This window comes from Protopterus annectens, chromosome 8.part0 (assembly GCF_019279795.1).
Source record: "Protopterus annectens isolate FY-2018-M chromosome 8.part0, PAN1.0, whole genome shotgun sequence".
Taxonomy (NCBI): Eukaryota; Metazoa; Chordata; order Ceratodontiformes; family Protopteridae; genus Protopterus; species Protopterus annectens.
In genome coordinates, this window is record NC_056741.1 from 1,829,345,436 (window position 1) to 1,829,363,997 (window position 18,562).

General features: G+C 45.4%; 1 protein-coding gene across 1 annotated transcript in view; it reads left to right on the plus strand.

Moving 5' to 3' along the window:
- SF3B3 (splicing factor 3b subunit 3) overlaps positions 1-18,562 on the plus strand; it is a 2,130,119-nt gene that overhangs the window by 1,096,477 nt on the left and 1,015,080 nt on the right. The window lies entirely within an intron of this gene.

Sequence of the window (18,562 nt, forward strand, 5' to 3'; positions counted from 1 at the left end):
ATCAGTCTTACTTGCAGAGGAGCCCGAAGCAGAAGCAGATGTTCATAGTGTTATACTGCTGCAGTCATCACACTTTGGTTATCCTGTCGTCAGGCGGTCCCGCAGTTGGCCAAATCCCAAAGCCTTGGTCCGGCGTCGCTTCTTCCCTGACGTCAGTGCGACAGGGGTATAAAAGAGGCAGCCATCACCATTTTCTACAGTCTTTCTTGCTGCGTGGTGCCCGAAGCAGAAGCAGTTCGCAAGTGCCGGTCGGCCAGCTCCTGGGATTTTCGAATCGAATTTCAGCCCGAAGTCTTCTCTAAAGCTAAGTACCCCGTTGGGAAAACTTTTCTGGCCTCAGACCGATGTCAGACAAAGTTAATAATTGCATTTCTTGTGGGAAGCAAATACCTCATAGGGATTTTCATTCATATTGTATTCCTTGCCTAGGCCCAGACCACAACATCTCTGGTTGTCGGTTTTGTGCTAGGTTCAACAAACGTACAAGTAAGTGTCGGGCATATTTCACCCCGCATTATTTTGGCAGAAAATTTAACTATAGCATGCCGTCGGAGCAGCCGACTTCAGCAATGATTAAAAAACGCAAGGATAAGGACAAGACATCCAAGGCTAAGACCAGTTACCGAGGCCTCAGCCAGGCCTGACGCCGGTTCTCCGGTTTTCAGCGAGGTGCCTACGCAGCCCCTGACTACCGCTGATTCAGAAATTCGGACGGTCTCCCAGACCGAAGCAGCTGGGCCTCAGGAACCGGTTCCACCTCACCCCTTGGACGCCAGCCCTGACGGTGATCCGGAAATTTTGGATAGGCCTTCGGTTTCTGAAGGTGTCTTCAAACTGACAACTATCCCTACTAAGTCTTATGCTAAAGCTCCCTTGAAAGTTAGGAAGCCGTGTCCACCCCCCCCCCCACAGGCCCCTATTCCTAAAAAACAGATGCTTAAGATGGCTGAGGATTTAATTACCCTTATCAGGGGATCCCAACCCCCACCTGACAAAAGGTCTAGACTGGAGGAAGATTATCTTTCCTCTGACCAAGCATCCATTTCCTCAGTCAACTCTGAGGACCAGGATTACTCCTTCCCTCCTTATGAAGACTAAGATGCTGAAGAGTCCATTCCCTCTGCCCCCCCCCTGAAGACTACTCTTTTGGGGAAACTTTACACACCTTGAGGGAACACTTCCACTGGGAAGGTCAAGATTACTCTGACTCTAAGAAAAGACTCAGTGAGTTTCTTCTTCTTCCACAGCATAGACCCCTAGCAATTCCTCCAGTTTTAGACATTTTGGATGATGTTTACTCCGAATCTAGTCTAAACCCAGATTCCTTACCTCCAGCACCAGCTAAACCAGACAGATACTACCGAGTTCCTGATACTCATAAGTTTCTATATAAAAGTCCTACTGCAGACCCAGAAACCATTTCCCAGGGTCCCAAAGGGGTTAAGGCCTCTACTGCTAAGAATCCACTTCCTTCTGAAAGAGATTCCAGAGCATTAGAAAGATGGGGAAAGAAAGTGTATATGTCTGCCACTTTGGCCATGAGGGCCTTAAACTGCCAATTCCACGTGCTGAAATACCAACAGTACTTGATTACACAGTTAAAACAGAAAATGATCCCTTGGACAGATCTACCTGATTTCAAAGAGATGCAGGATTTGCTGCGTGCAACAGAACAGGTGGGAAAGCATACCTTACAGTGTGGTTTTGATTCATTGGAAGCCTCATGTAGAGCAGCTGTCACAGGATCTGTCATATGTAGGCATGCTTGGCTTAAAGAACAAGCCTTACCAGAACATGTCAAAGCAAAGTTATTGGATGCTCCATTGCAGAAAGATGTGTTATTTGGTGTCAAAGCAGAGGAAGTTTTAAAGAAAATGGAAGAAAAGGCAAAATCTATGCAAACAGTTAAAGATTTCTTAGAGGTACAACCTCCTCGTTTCAGCAGAAACTGGCCATCAAAAAACTGGTCCTTTCCTGCATCAGACAGACCCCAAAGAGGTAGGTACAGACGCCCAAGGGCCAGAGGCCAGCCACAAGGTTCTTTCAGGCCTAGACAATGGCAAACAACATCTCAAAGAGGGGGAGATGAAAGATCTCAACCCTTCAGGAAACAAACACAATGACTTCCCTCTTCGCCTGCCAAGCAAAATTGCCCTGGCAGCACCTTTGGGAGGAAAACTGGCTTTATTTCCACAAAATTGGCGCATCGTAACAAAGGACAAATGGGTTCTGGATATTATTACCTGAGGCTACAGATTTCATTTCCCCACTTTACCACATGCCAAATCTGCCTCCAAACCAATGGGCAGAGGCAGAAACTCAAATTTCAGCTCTCATGGATATGAAAGCAATTCAGAAGGTTACCTACAAAGGAGCAAGGTCAAGGATTTTACTCAAGACTATTTCTAGTCCCAAGAAAGGACAAAGCCTGGAGGCCCATTTTAGACCTCTCAAAACACATACCTGGTGGTACCCAAATTCAAAATGCTCACACTTCAGCAGCTTCTTCCCATGCTGGGCAAGGAGTCTTGGCTGGTAACGTTGGATCTCAGAGGCATACCTGCATGTCCCTATCAGACAAGATTGCAGAAGATACCTCAGATTTTTGGCAGGTACAACGCATTATCAATTCTCTGCATTGCCCTTTGGCTTATCTACTGCACCCAGAGTATTTACGAAATGCTTGGCATCAGTAATTGCATATTGCAGACAACGAGGAATACAAATTTACCCATATCTGGACAACTGCCTGATCCAAGCGGACAGCAAGGACATTCTATTACAGCATCTGGCATTTGTAATAAAGCTGCTCAGTTGCCTAGGGTACACAGTAAACAAAAAGAAGTCAGAGCTAATACCCTCGCACAAATAATATTCCTGGGTGCCAGCTTAAATACAACGGCCCAGATGGCTTATCTCACGCCAGACAAACAAAAACAATTGACTCAATACTTCAGAAAGATGGCAACTTTTACCCAGCTCACTGCAAGGAAAATCCTGCAGGCATTGGGGTTCATGGCATCCTGCATTCAGCTACTCCCATATGCAAAGCTGCATATGAGGAAATTACAATGGTACCTGAAGAGTGTATGGTCTCAACACAGGCACAACCTCGAATCAAGTATACCTCTCATTCCATGCCTTCAAAAAAAGTTCCTATGGTGGGCTCAAGCATGTCAAATAAACAAGGGTCTTCCTTTCGTCTTACCTCCAGCAAACCAACCTATGACAACAGATTCTTCAGACTACGCCTGGGGAGCACACATGGCAGGACAGTGCATACAGGGCAAAAGGTCTGCAAAACAAATGCATCTTCACATCAACCAAAAGGAGATGCTAGCTGTGCAAAATGCACTGACAGCCTTCAAGGACCACTTGCATCCAGGACAACTACTAATAAGGACAGACAACACCACAGTGATGTGGTACATAAACAAACAGGGAGGAACACACTCCTACTCTTTATGCAGACAGACAATGACCTTGTGGAACACAGCATTGACTTACCAAGTTCAACTACAAGCACAATTCCTGCCAGGAAGGAAAACATATTGGCAGACGAATTAAGCAGAAATATGGCAGATCCTCACGAGTGGAGACTACACCCACAAGTATTTTCAATGATAACTCAAAGGTGGGGATGTCCAGACATAGATCTATTTGCCTCCCCCAACATTTGCCAACTACAGAAATTTTGCACAAGGACTTACCACTCCCTAGCCAGGAAAGTGGACGCCGTATCATTCAGTTGGACAGCATTGACAGTCTATGCCTTCCCACCACTACCTCTGTTGACCAAGGTATTATTGAAAGTCAGATCAGAGAGACCACAAATGATCCTCATTGCTCCGGACTGGCCACGCCAGCACTGGTACCCATTACTAAGGAACTTGACTCACAGCCCTCCATGGATCTTGCCTCAATTTCCACTACTGCTGACTCAGAAAAACTCTGATACTTCACAGCCAGCTCAGAACTTTAAATTTAGCTGCATGGAGAATACCATGAATTATCAATCAACACTCCTCTCAAAGGACGTCCAGAATGTCATTTTGGGGGCCCGAAGGCCCAGCACCAGAAAAACGTACTCAGACAAATGGAAAAGATTTTGTGCATGGAACCAGGCTAAAGGCCAAAATCCTTGGATACCTAACATTCCTCAAATACTGCAATACTTAACTGAGATGCTACACCAAGGCCTTTCATTCTCATCCATTAAGATCCATGCTTCAGCCATTTCAGCTCAATATAATACGGATCCTTCAATTTTCTCGCACCCTTTACTACGGCAGTTTCTCAGAGGGGCTAAGAATATAAGACCCCCCCCCAGAAAACCCCCAACGCTAGCTTGGGACCTGAACTTCGTTTTAGAAAAATTAACACTGCCTCCTTTCGAACCAGCATTCTCAGCAGAACTACAATACTTGTCTTGGAAAACAGCTTTGTTGCTGGCTATTACCTCAGCACGCAGGGTCTCAGAACTACAGGCACGTATGGTAGTGGAACCTTTCATCATTTTCCATCAGGACAGGGTCTCTTTACAAACTAACCCTACCTTTATGCCAAAAGTAGTATCCAGTGTGGCTTTGAGTCAGACCATTCATTTACCCAACTTTTATCCAAACCCCCAGAATAAAGGAGAAAGACTCCTTCACTCTTTGGACATTCACAGACAGCTATGTTACTATTTAGATGAGACAAAGACCTTCAGAAAAACTGACCAACTCTTTGTATCCTATGCTGCAGGTTGACAAGGAAAGGCTATTTCAAAACCGACCATCTCCAGTTGGATAGCACATTGTATCTGCTTTTGCTACTCGCACCATGGGAAAACAGTGCCTGTTAATATTAGGTCCCATTCTACCAGGGCTACAGCAACCTCAGCAGCCTTCCTCAGGGGGGTTCCAACCAAGGACATTCTGGAGGCAGCTACTTGGAGTTCAGTGCACACCTTTACCAAGCACTACCACCTTCCTTTATACTCAAAAACCAGAGCTGGTTTTGCCACTGCAGTACTGCAGGGCATCCTAGCTATGCCTAACCCAGTTTAGTACCAGCCACTCATCCATAGCTTTGGGATTCAACCCAAGTGTGATGACTGCAGCAGTATAACACGATGAACATAGTACAGTTTTGTACCTACCATAAATGTAGATGTTCGAGTGTATATACTGCTGCAGTCCAGGTTACCCTCCCACCATCCCCTCTACATACCAGGGTGTTAGTTATAGCTCCATGTACATCAATCCATTGGATGCATGTCTTTATGGTGTATTTGCGAACAGCTAGTACTATTGTTTATCTACTAAGGTATTTTTGCATAGCTATTGTATTGCCTTCCTAGTTGGGGGCACCTGACATCTGGGGCAAGAAAAACTGAAGAAAATGGCGTTGGCTGCCTCTTTTATACCCCTGTCACACTGACGTCAGGGAAGAAGCGACGACAACCGACGCCAGACCAAGGCTTTGGGATTCGTCTGACTGCGGGACCGCCTGACAACAGGATAACCCAAGTGTGATGACTGCAGCAGTATATACACTCGAACATCTACATTTATGGTAGGTACAAAACTGCACTTTTTCGAGTTTCAAAACCGAAGTCTTCAACTAAAAGCTAAGTACCCCATTGGGGTAACTTTTTCTTGCTCCTTTCTGATGTCAGTAAAAGTTAATAATTGCATTACTTGTGGAAAGCAAATACCTAAAGATTTTCATTCATACTGTATTCCTTGCCTAGGCCTTGACCACAACGTACCTTGCTGTCGGTTTTGTGCTTTATTTAGTCAGTGCACTATCCATTGTCTGTATATTTTTGCCTCTAAATATTTCGGTTCTTGGTTTAATTACCCAGAAATGTCGTAGGTTATCCATCCAAATACTGGGATTTAAAAAAAACGCAAAGACAAAGAGACAGGCTGCTGAGGTCCAAAACTGCCAGCGACGCTTCTCCTAAGCCAGTCGCCAGTTCGCTGGTACTCAGTGAGGTGCTTTCGCAGCCCCTGATACCCGCTACTTCTGATTCGCAGGCCTCTACTGAGACCCATTTGGAGTCTGGTATGCCACGAGATACTTCAACTATGGAACCCGCGGATGTCTCTACCTTGGATGGGTCCGGAGCCGCTGTGCAGGCACCGGCTTCTGTGGGTGTTTTCAGGCATACGGACTTGCATATTAAATCGACGCCTCCTTCATTACTAAGGCCTAAATCTCGATCCATTTCTAAAAAACGACGACCAGGCCACATTCTCAGGCTTCTATGCCTAAAAAACAAATGGTAAAAATAGCTGAAGATCTGTTAACTCTAATCAGGGGTAGCCAACCCCCCCCCCCCCAAGATGCCTAGGGCTGAGCTTGATTATGAATCTTCTGATCAGGATTCTGTTTTTTCTTACTCTTCTGATGACCTGGATTTGTCCTTACCTACTTATGAGGATTCTGATGCAGAGGACTGTATTCCCTCTGCTTCCCCTCCTGATGATTTTTCTTTTGGGAAAACCTTACATACTCTAAGGGAGCATTTTCACTGGGAAAGCCAGGAATTTTCTGATTAAAAAAAAAGGCTTAGGGATTTCCTTCTCCTACCTCAGCGTAGGCCTTTGGCTATTCCTCCTGTACTAGACAGTGTTGATGCTTTCTCTGAATCCATTTTGGCCCCTGATTCCCTGCCTCCTGCTCCCAGTAAACCTGACAGATACTACAGAGTCCCTGAGTCCCACAAGTTCTTTTTCAAAAATCCTATTGCAGATCCAGAGGCTGTTTCACAGGGGCCGAAGGACATTAAGGCTTCTACTGCTAAAAATCCTACCCCTTCTGATAGGGACTCCAGGGTGCTGGATAGATGGGGTAAAAAGGTTTATACTTCAGCAACCTTGGCAATTAGAGCTTTAAACTGTCAATTTCATATGTTAAAATATCAGCAACATGTTATTGGACTGCTTAAACAGAAAATGATGTTGATTCCTGATTGTGTGGAAAAAGACTTAAAGGATTTTAATGCATTCTGTTGAACAAGTTGGAAAACATACTTTGCAATGTGGTTTTGATTCATTAGAGGCATCTTGCAAGGGCTGCTGTTACTGGGTCTGTGCTTAGAAGGCATGCTTGGCTTAAGGAGCAATCTTTGCCTGATCATATTAAAGCTAAATTGTTCTGGATGCTCCTTTAAATCAGGACCGCCTGTTTGGCAACAAGGCTGAAGAAGTTCTTAAAAAATATGGAAGATAAAGCTTAAATATATGCAAACTGTTAAAGATTTTTTACAAGTTCAGCCTCCTAGATTGGCCTTCTAAGAATTGATCCTTTCCAGCCCCTTCCAGGTCTTCTCAAGCCAATCCCAGACACAGCAAAAACCTCAGGTTTCAGTCCCAGGGGACTCACAGAACTAAGCAGTGGGGGGCCTCCACTTCCAAGTTTGGGAATAACAAGACACCCCCCTATGGTAAACTGTCTCAATGACTTCCTTTTAAAATTTCCAAGCACTTATCTTTTGACTGCCCCTTTGGGGAGAAAGATTGCTCTTTGTACAAAGAACTGGGAACTTATTACCCAAGACAAATGGGTTTTAAATATAGTGTCCCAGGGATACAGATTTCACTTCTCCACGTTGCCAATGCCAAGTGGGTGGCCAGACCTACCCCCCAAATCAGTGGGCAGAGGCTCAAAAACAAGTACTTTCTTAAGCATGGGGGATATTCCACTGGTACCACAAGAGGAAAAAGGACAAGGTTTCTACTCCAGACTTTTCCTGGTACCCAGAAAAGACAAATCATGGCATCCAGTCCTGGACCTGTCTACTCTAAACACCTTTCCGGAGATTCCAAAATTCAACATGCTGACTCTTCAATTACTTCCTATGCTAGGCAAAGATGCGTGGTTGGCAACACTACACTTTAAAGAAGCATACCTGCACAATCCCAATCAGGGAATCTTGCAGAAGATACCTACGCTTCAAAGCAGGCTACACGCACTATAATTTCTCTGCACTGCCTTTTGGCTTATCTACTGCGCCCAGGGTATTCACAAAGTGCCTAGCTCCAGTTATTGCATTTTGCAGGCAAAGAAGTATTCAAATATACCTATACCTGGACGATTGTTTAATTCAGGCAGAAAGCCAGGACATACTTTTGAATCATCTGGCTTTTGTAAAAAGGGTTCTAACATGTCTGAGGTACACCATAAACGAAAAGAAATCACAACTGGTACCCTGTCAACAAATTACATTCCTGGGAGCAAGCTTGAATACAACTTCCCTGATGGCTTACCTCACACCAGAAAAGCAAATTCACTTGACAGCCTACTTCAAACAAGTGGCCACAAAACCCTGCTATCTGCAAAACAAATACTGCAAACCTTGGGGTTCATGGCCTCCTGCATTCTTCTAATTCCATATGCAAGACTGCAGTGGTATCTAAAAAGCCTATGGAGTCAACATTCTCACAGCCTAGAAACAATGATTCCCATCATACCTTGCCTACGCCTTGAGTTCCTTTGATGGGCAGAGGCCTGCCACCAAAACAAGGGGCTACCTTTCACACCACCCACTACCGCTCAAACCCTAACAACAGATGCATCAGACTATGCATGGGGGGCTCACCTGGCAGGGAAGTGCATTCAGGGCATATGGAACCCAAGTCAAATGCACCTGCATATTAATCAAAAATAAATGTTAGCTGTACAGAATGCTCTGACAGCCTTCAAGGACTACATTCTTCCAGGACAACTAATGGTAAAGACGGACAACACCACGGTTATGTGGTACATAAACAAGCAGGGGGGTACACATTCTTACCCCCTCTGCAGACTAGCCATGGCATTGTGGAACATAGCCTTGAGCTACCAAATGCACCTACAAGGTCAATTCCTGCCAGGAAAATTAAATATACTGGCAGACGGACTAAGCAGAAACCTCATGGACCCACACAAGTGGAAACTGGAACCAAGGATTTTCAACATGTTTTCAAGCGAATGGGAAAGCCCAGATATAGACCCGTTTGCCTCCCCCCAGAACTACCAATTGGACTAATTTTGCACACTCCCCACAAACAAGCCTGGAAAGGGGATGCTATGTGCTTTAGCTGGAAAAACCTATCAGTCTATGCCTTCCCCCCTCTGCTCTCCAAAGTACTACTAAAAGTCAAACAGGACAAACCCAAGGATAATTTTGATTGCTGCAGACTGGCCGCGCCAACACAGGTACCCCCTCCTGTGCAGTGTCACTGTTAACTCAATGGCACCTGCCTCAGACTCCTCCCCTGCTGTCTCAGCAGGAGAACCAGATTCTGCACCCTCAGCTTCCAACACTGAACCTTGCAGCCTGGCTAATTACTTAAACTGTCCCTTGCCCATCCCTCAGCAAACCTGTGATGGATGTCATCATAGAGGTAAGGAGGCCTAGTACTAGAAAATCTTATGCTGGAAAATGGAAAAGATTCTGTGCCTGGAACCAATCTGAGGGGATGAGCACAGCAGCGCCCAATTTACCTCAGAGTTTACAATACTTAACTGAGATGCTTCACAAGGGCCTGTCTTTTTTCTCCATTAAAATCCACGCCTCAGCCATTTCAGCTCATTATAACACAACCTCCCCTCTTCTCTCATCCACTGCTCAAGCAGTACCTCAGATGGGCCAAAAAAATTGAGACCACCCAGGAGAGCTCCAACCCCAGCCTGGGACCTTAACTTTGTATTGGAGAAACTCACTCTACCTCCTTTCGAGCCTGCTGCTACTGCCAACTTAAAATTTCTTTCTTGGAAAACAGCTTTCCTTTTAGCAATCACTTCAGCTAGAAGAGTATCTGAATTACAGGCCCTTATGGCAGTGGAGCCTTTCATCATCTTTCATGCGGACAGGGTGTCACTCAGAACCAATCCATCCTTCATGCCCAAGGTCGTAACCAGTGTGGTTCTTAATCAGTTCATTCATTTGCCAACCTTCTTTCCCAATCCACAGAACAAAGGGGAACGGATTCTGCATTCCTTGAATGTGCACAGACAACTTAGATTCTACTTGGACAGGACTAAACCTCAAAGAAAATCTGAACAACTGCTGGTAGTGTTTGCTGCAGGGGAGAGGGGAAGGCTATTTCAAAACAAACCATTTCTAAATGGATAAGCCATTGCATTCATTTCTGCTATAAGCACCATGGAAAACCTATCCCCCAGGAGATCAGACCTCACTCCACCAGGGTGCATCTACTTCTACAGCCTTTCTCAGAGGCATTCCTACCAGGGACATCCTAGAAGCTGCTACCCGGAGTTCTGTACATTCTTACACCAAGCATCATTTGCCAATTTTCTCTAAATCCAGAGCTGGCTTTGCCACTGCAGTCCTAATGCTATCTAAACTCCTCCTCCAAACCATAGCTTTGGGAATCTACCCAAATGTAATGACTGCAACAGTGAAACATGAAGAACATAGTACAGTTGTATACACTTGCCATAAATGTAGATGTTAGAGTGTATTCTCTGTTGCAGTCCTGGTTACCCTCCCTCCTGCCCCCTAACTGCTTTTGGCTATACCTCTACTTTCCTTTATTATGCTTAAAAGCCTTTTTGGTGTATTTGCTTTTTTGTTGGTGGTATACCTTTGTGTTTTTATGTTTAATTGCTCCCCATTTGGGGGGCATCTGACATCTGGGGCAAGAAAAACTGATGTAATGGCGTCGGCTGCGTGTTTTATACCCCCTGATGACCTGACGTCATGGAAGAAGGGACAGCAACCGACGCAGGACCCAAGACTTTGTTAAGCAGGTCGACTGAGGGCACCTGCAGGCAGATTACCCAAATGTAATGACTGCAACAGTGAATACACTCAAACATCTACATTTATGGTAAGTGCACACAACTGTACTTTGAGGTCTGTGCGTGCCGACGTCACATTTATAATCCAGATATTCTTGTATTTCACTGTTGCAGTCATCATATTTGGGGTTTTCTGCTTGCAGTAGCCCTCAGTCAGCCTTATTAACAAAGTCTTGGGTCCTGCATCAGTTGGTTTCCCTTCTTCCGTGATGTCAGGTCTTCAGAGGTATTAAACATACAGCCGATGCCATTACACCAGTCTTTCTTGCCGTGCGGTGCCCGAAGCTGAAGCAGATGATCATCGTGCATACAGCTGCAGTCATAACAGATGGGTTATCCTGCCGTCAGGCGAGTCCTCGGTCGGCCGAATTCCAAAGTCTATGTCCGGCGTCGGTTGTCTTCGCTTCCTCCCTGACGTCAGTGCGGCAGGGATATAAAAGAGGCAGCCAATGCCATTTTTTTCAGTCTTTCTTGCCGCGCGGTGCCCGAAGCAGAAGCAGTTAGCGAGTGCCGGTCGGCCAGCTCCTGAGATTTACGAAAGTATTTCAGCCGAAGTCTTCTTGAAAGCTAAGTACCTCGTTGGGGAAACTTTTCTTGCCTCAGACCAATGTCAGACAAAGTTAATAATTTCATTTCACGTGGGAAGCAAATACCGCATAAGGATTTCCACTCTTACTGTATACCTTGCTTAGGCCCAGACAATGACGTCTCGGCCTGCCGTTTTTGTGCTAGATTCAACAAATGCACTATTAAGTGTCGGGCGGAGTTCACCCTTCACTTTTTTGGCAAAAATTTAATTATATTATGTCGTCGGATACTCCGACTCCAGTTTTTAGCAAAAAACGCAAAGATAAGGACGGGCATACGTGGTCCGCACCACCTACTGATACCACGCTAAGGCCGACTACCGGTTCTCTGGTACTCAGCGAGGTGCCTATGCAGCCCCTGAGTACCGATGACAATGCATTACCGGTGTCTTCAGTACCCGAGGTCGCAGGCTCCTCGGCCCCCATTCCTACTACAGATACCGACGCCACTCCTGGCGGGGAAACTCAGAATTTTGACAGGCCTGCAATTTCTCAAGGGGTCTTCAGGTCTTCCTCCTTCTCTATTAAAGCCTTCACTAAATCTAAAACAGCCATGAAAACCAAAAAACAGGTTCCTCAGACACCCTGTCAAGGCACCATGCCTAAAAAACAGATTCTTAAAATGGCTGAGGATTTGATTACTCTTATCAAGGGTTCTCAACCCCCCTCTGACAAAAGGCCCAGATTAGAAGAAGACTACCCTTCCTCAGATCAAGCTTCTATTACCTCAGAACTATCTGAGGACCAGGATTGTGCCTATTCTCCATTCGAAGACTCTGATGCAGAGGAGTCTATTCCCTCGGTCTCCCCCCCTGAGGACTTCTCTTTTGGGGAAAACCTGCATACATTGAGGGAACACTTTCACTGGGAAGGCCAAGATTACTCAGATTCCAAGAAAAGGCTCAGGGAATTTCTTCTGCTCCCCCAGCATAGGCCTCTGGCTATCCCTCCTGTTTTAGATATATTGGATGATGTGTACACAGAAGCCAGCCTTAATCCTGATTCTTTGCCTCCAGCTCCTGTTAAACCAGACAGGTATTACCGGGTTCCTGATTCTCACCAGTTCCTATATAAAAGCCATACTGCTGACCCAGAAACTATTTCACAGGGTCCCAAGGGAATTAAGGCCTCTACTGCTAAAAACCCATTACCTTCAGAGAGAGATTCCAGATCTTTAGAAAGGTGGGGGAAAAAGGTGTACACCTCTGCCACTTTAACCATGAGGGCATTAAACTGTCAGTTCCATATGTTAAAGTATCAACAGTTTTTGATATCTCAGCTGAAAAGCAAAATGACACAACCAGAACAACCAGATTTAAAAGAGTTGCAGGATTTGTTGCATGTTGCAGAGCAAATGGGTAAACATACCTTGCAGTGTGGTTTTGATGCTTTAGAGGCCTCATGTGGAGCTGCTGTTACGGGGTCTGTTATACGTAGGCATGCTTGGCTCAAAGAGCAAACCTTACCAGATCATGTCAAAGCTAAATTATTAGATGCACCTCTTCAAAAAGATGTATTGTTTGGTGTTAAAGCAGAGGAGGTGCTAAAGAAAATGGAGGAAAAAGCGAAATCAATGCAAACAGTGAAAAATTTCCTGCAGGTACAGCCTGCACGTTTCAGTAGAAACTGGCCTTCAAAAAATTGGTCCTTTCCAGCCACGGACAGACCTCAAAGGTGCAGATACAGGCGTCCAAGGGGTAGAGGGCAACCTCAAGGATCTTTCAGAGCCAGACAGTGGCAAGCACCAACCCCAAGAGGTGGAGAAGATAGATCACAGTCTTTTAGAAAACATACACAATAACTTCCCCCTACACCTGCCAAGCAAAGGTTTAATGGCAGCACCTTTGGGCGGAAAACTGACATTATTCTCAAAAAATTGGCATATTGTTACAAAAGACAAATGGATTCTGGACATTATAGACAGAGGCTACAGGTTCCACTTTCACACCCTTACAAAAATGAGAGGCATGCCAAACCTGTCACAAAATCAAAGGGCAGAGGCACAAAAACAAATTTCAGCTCTCATGGACATGAAAGCAGTTCAAGAGGTACCTGCAAAAGTACAAGGTCAAGGGTTTTATTCCAGACTATTCCTGGAACCAAGGAAAGACAAAGATTGGAGACCTATCTTAGACCTATCCATCCTAAACACATATCTACAGGTGCCAGAATTCAAGATGCTCACATTACAGCAGCTTCTTCCCATGCTGGGCAAGGAGTCTTGGCTGGTAACATTGGACCTCAAGGAGGCATACCTGCATGTCCCTATCAGACAAGATTGCAGAAGATTCCTCAGATTTCTTGCAGGTTCAACCCATTACCAATTCTCTGCATTGCCCTTTGGCTTATCTACTGCACCCAGAGTGTTTATGAAATGCCTGGCATCAGTAATCACCTTCTGCAGACTACAAGGGATACAAATCTACCCATATCTGGACGACTGCCTGATCCAAGCGGACAGCAAGGACATACTACTGCAGCACCTGGCGTTTGTAATAAAACTGTTTAACTTCCTGGGATACACAGTCAACAAAAAGAAATCAAAACTAATACCCTCTCAACAAATTATTTTCCCGAGTGCCAACTTGGATACAACCACCCAGATGGCCTACCTCATGCCAGACAAGCAAGGGCAACTGTCTCGATACTTCAGAAAAATGGCAACTTACACCAGGCTAACTGCAAGGAAAGTCCTGCAGGCTTCTGGGATTCATGGCATCTTGCATCCTACTTATCCAATGCGCAAAGCTGCATATGAGGAAACTTCAATGGTACCTAAAAAACGTATGGTCTCAACACAGCCACAGCTTGGAAGCAATTATACCACTCATTCCATGCCTTCAAAAGGAATTTATGTGGTGGGCTCAAGCTTGCCAAAGAAACACAGGTCTTCCTTTCTTTGTACCTCAAGCAACTCAAATCATCACAACAGATGCCTCAGACTACGCCTGGGGAGCACCCGTGACAAATCAGTGCATTCAGGGAAAATGGGCACGAAAAGAGAAGCTCCTTCACATCAACCAAAAGGAAATGCTAGCTGTGCAAAAGGCTATTATGACCTTCAAAGACCTACTGCATCCAGGCCAGCTATTGATAAGGACAGACAACACCACAGTGATGTGGTACATAAACAAACAGGGGGGAACTCATTCATACCCCCTGTGCAGGCAAGCCATGACCCTATGGAACACAGCACTGGAATTGAAAATTCAACTACAGGCACAATTCCTGCCAGGGAAGGAAAACACACTGGCAGACAACCTAAGCAGAAATATGACAGATCCACACGAATGGAAGTTGCATCCTCAAATTTTCACAAAGATAACTCGGGCATGGGGACAGCCAGACATAGATCTCTTTGCTACCCACAGAAATTCCCAGTTGAAAAAATTTTGTTCAAGGACCTATCATCCACAGGCCTGGAAAGTGGATGCACTTTCCTTCAATTGGGCAACATTGACAGTCTATGCCTTCCCGCCTCTTCCTCTGCTGCCCAAAGTTCTATTAAAAGCCAGAGCAGAGAGGCCAAAAATGATTCTCATTGCTCCAGACTGGCCAAGGCAACACTGGTATCCGCTCCTGAAGAGCCTGACACATTCCCCAACATGGATCCTACCTCTAGTCCCGCTTCTGTTGTCCCAGCACAACTACAAAACTCTTCACAGCCATCTCAAAACTCTAAATCTAGCTGCATGGAGAATTCCTTGATTTCCCAACAGTTTCTCCTCTCCAAGGAGGTGCAGGATGTCATCTTGGAGGCCAGAAGACCTTCTACTAGAAAGGCCTACTACGCCAAATGGAAACGATTTTGTGCCTGGAATCAAAAGAAGGGACAGAATCCTTGGGTAATAAATATACCTCAAATTTTACAGTACCTAGCTGAGATGTTAAACAATGGACTTTCCTTCTCCTCCATCAAGATCCACGCTTCAGCCATTTCTGCACAATACAACACAGATCCTCCTTTATTCTCTCATCCTCTCAAGGCAGTTCCTCAGAGGGGCAAAGAATATAAAACCCCCAAGGAAACTACCAGTCCCTGCTTGGGACCTCAACTTCATATTGGAAAAGCTGATCCTTCCTCGCTTCGAGCCAGCTTCTTCATCAGAGTTACAGTACTTGTCATGGAAACCGGCCTTTCTTCTGGCTATCACCTCAGCTCGCAGGGTTTCGGAGCTACAGGCCCTCATGGCTGTGCAACCATTCATCATTTTCCATCAGGACAGAGTTTCCTTATGAACCATCCCTACCTTTATGCCAAAGGTAGTATCCAGTGTTGCTTTGAATCAGACTATCCACTTACCTACCTTTTATCCTAATCCACAAAACAAAGGGGAAAGACTACTACATTCCTTGGACATTCACAGACAACTTTGTTATTATTTGGACAGGACAAAGCCATTCAGGAAATCTGAGCAACTCTTTGTGTCCTACGCTGCAGGTGCTCAAGGAAAGGCTATTTCCAAACAGACAATTTCAAAATGGATAGCCCACTGCATACGCTTTTGTTACTCATTTCATGGATAACAGCAAGAATAAAAATAAGAAGACCTGCTACACACTTTGCCACAAATGGCACCAACTGTATAAAAGCCAGAATATATAGAATAAAATAAAAAAGTTGGTGTCCGCTCCTGTTAACTTGTCAAGCCAAAAAGCGATAAACAGAAACAACCAATCAACTAAGGTAACTTGGTTGTTTCTGTTTATCGCTTTTTGGCTTGACAAGTTAACTAAGGTAACTTGGTTGTTTCTGTTTATCGCTTTTTGGCTTGACAAGTTAACAGGAACACCAACTTTTTTATTTTATTCTATCATTTCATGGATAGCCCACTGCATACGCTTTTGTTACTCATTTCATGGAAAAATTGTGCCTGCATACATCAGATCCCACTCCACCAGAGCCACAGCTACCTCTGCAGCCTTCCTCAGGGGGGGACCCTACCAAGAATATTTTGGAAGCAGCCACCTGGAGTTCAGTGCACACTTTCTCCAAGCACTATCACCTCCCACTATACTCTAAATCTAGAGCGGGCTTTGCCACAGCAGTCCTGCAGGGCATCCTAGCCCCTCCTAGTTCCACTTAGTGCCTACCACCCTTACTTAGCTTTGGGATTCTACCCATCTGTTATGACTGCAGCTGTATGCACGATGAACATAGTTCAGTTTTCTACCTACCATAAATGTAGCTGTTCGAGTGCTCATACAGCTGCAGTCCAGGTTTCCCTCCCTCCAACCCCTCTTAGGACAAGCCTTATGACAAACCCTTTTCATATAACCTTTTGGGGTACTCTTTTATGGTGTATTTGCTTGCAACTACTGTTTTTGATTTATCAACATTGCATTTTTGCATAACATTATGTTTGCCTTCCTTCTGGGGGCACCTGACATCTGGGGCAAGAAAAACTGAAGAAAATGGTGTCGGCTGCCTCTTTTATACCCCTGCCGAAGCGACGACAACCGACGCCGGACCTAGACTTTGGAATTTGGCCGACCGAGGATCCGCCTGATGGCAGGATAACCCATCTGATGTCCTTCAAGGATGCATCTGCAGTCCTTACAAATGGGTTGTCCTGTCGTCAGGCAGCCCTTCAGTCGGCCGGATTCCAAAGTCTGAGTCTGGCCTCGGCTGGTGTCGCACTTCACCCGACGTCATAGCTGCAGTTCTTCGGGTATAAAGGCATCAGCCGACGCCATTTTCCTCAGTCTTTCTTGCCGCGTGGCACCCGAAGCTGTTCGCAAGTGCCGGTCGGTCAGATCCAGAGATTACTACTACCGAATACTACTTCGAAGACTTCTAAAAGCTAAGTACCCGTTGGGGACTCTTTCTTGCCTCAGCCGATGTCAGAAAAAGTGAATAACTGTTTAACTTGTGGGAAACAAATACCTCATAAAGATTTCCACTCTTACTGCTTACCTTGTTTAGGCCCAGACCACGACGTAGCAGCTTGTTTAGCCTGTGCTTCTTTCAACTGACGGACGCTTAGACTTCGGTCGGAGTTTGCTGAACAGTTTTTCGGCTCAGAATTTGCGTACATAATGCCGTCGGATCCTCCGACTTCAAAAGTTGTTAAGAAACGCAAAGAAAAGGACAGACTCTCGTGGTCTGCGGTTTTGGCCGAAACCGCGGTTAAGCAAACCGCGAGTGTCTCGGTTTCGGCCGAAACCGAGCAAACGGTTCTAACTTCAGCCGAATCCATGACTACTACCGAGGCCCCTTCTAACCTGGTTGAGTCGGCCTCTGAAATTCAACCTGCCACTGTGGTTTCCCAAGAACTATCGGACACCATCTCTTTGGATGTTTCAACCCCTGCACGTGGTGCTGCTAGGCCGCCTGCAGCCATGTCCATAAAGGCCTTTGCCAGGGCTAAAGCAGCCAAAACTTCTAAGTCTGTGCCTGTTAAGCCCCCCTCTCACAGGCCCAGTTCCAGTTCCCAAATGCTTACTCTGGCAGAGGATCTCATCTCTTTAATAAGGGGATCCCAACCTCATCCAGATAGGGCCTCTCAACCTCCTCCAGAAAAGAGACCTAGAGCAGAGCCCCCTGAGCCAGTGTCCTCAGATAATTCTTCTGATGATTCAGACAATACAGACCATCCAGAGGCTCCTTTTTCTACTTATGAAGACTCCGATGCTGAGGAATCGATTCCTTCTGCCTCTCCACCAGAGGAATTTTCCTTTGTGGAAACCTTACATGCCATGAGAGAGCAATTTCAATGGCAGGGGCAAGATTTCTCAGACTCAAGGAAAAGGCTTAGGACTTTTTTGCATTTACCACAACATAGGCCTTTAGCTATACCTCCAGTTCTTCCTGTTGTAGATGATGCATTTAATGATGCTTGCACTGCTCCTGACACTTTGCCTCCAGCCCCTGCTAAGCCCGATAGGTTTTACAGGGTCCCGGACACACATCACCATTTATACAAGGCTCCTTTTGCAGATCCCAAGACTATCTCCCAGGGGCATAAGGCAGTAGCTTCGACCTCAGATAAAAACCCTCTCCCCTCTGAAAGGGAATCCAGGTCCTTAGAGAGATGGGGTAAAAAAGTATACACCTCTGCTACTCTCTCAGCTAGGGCATTGAACTGTCAGTTTCATATGATCCAATACCAGGAGTTTATGCTTGATCAGTTAACTAAGAAACTGTCCTCTGATGATTCTTTAGATAAGAAATA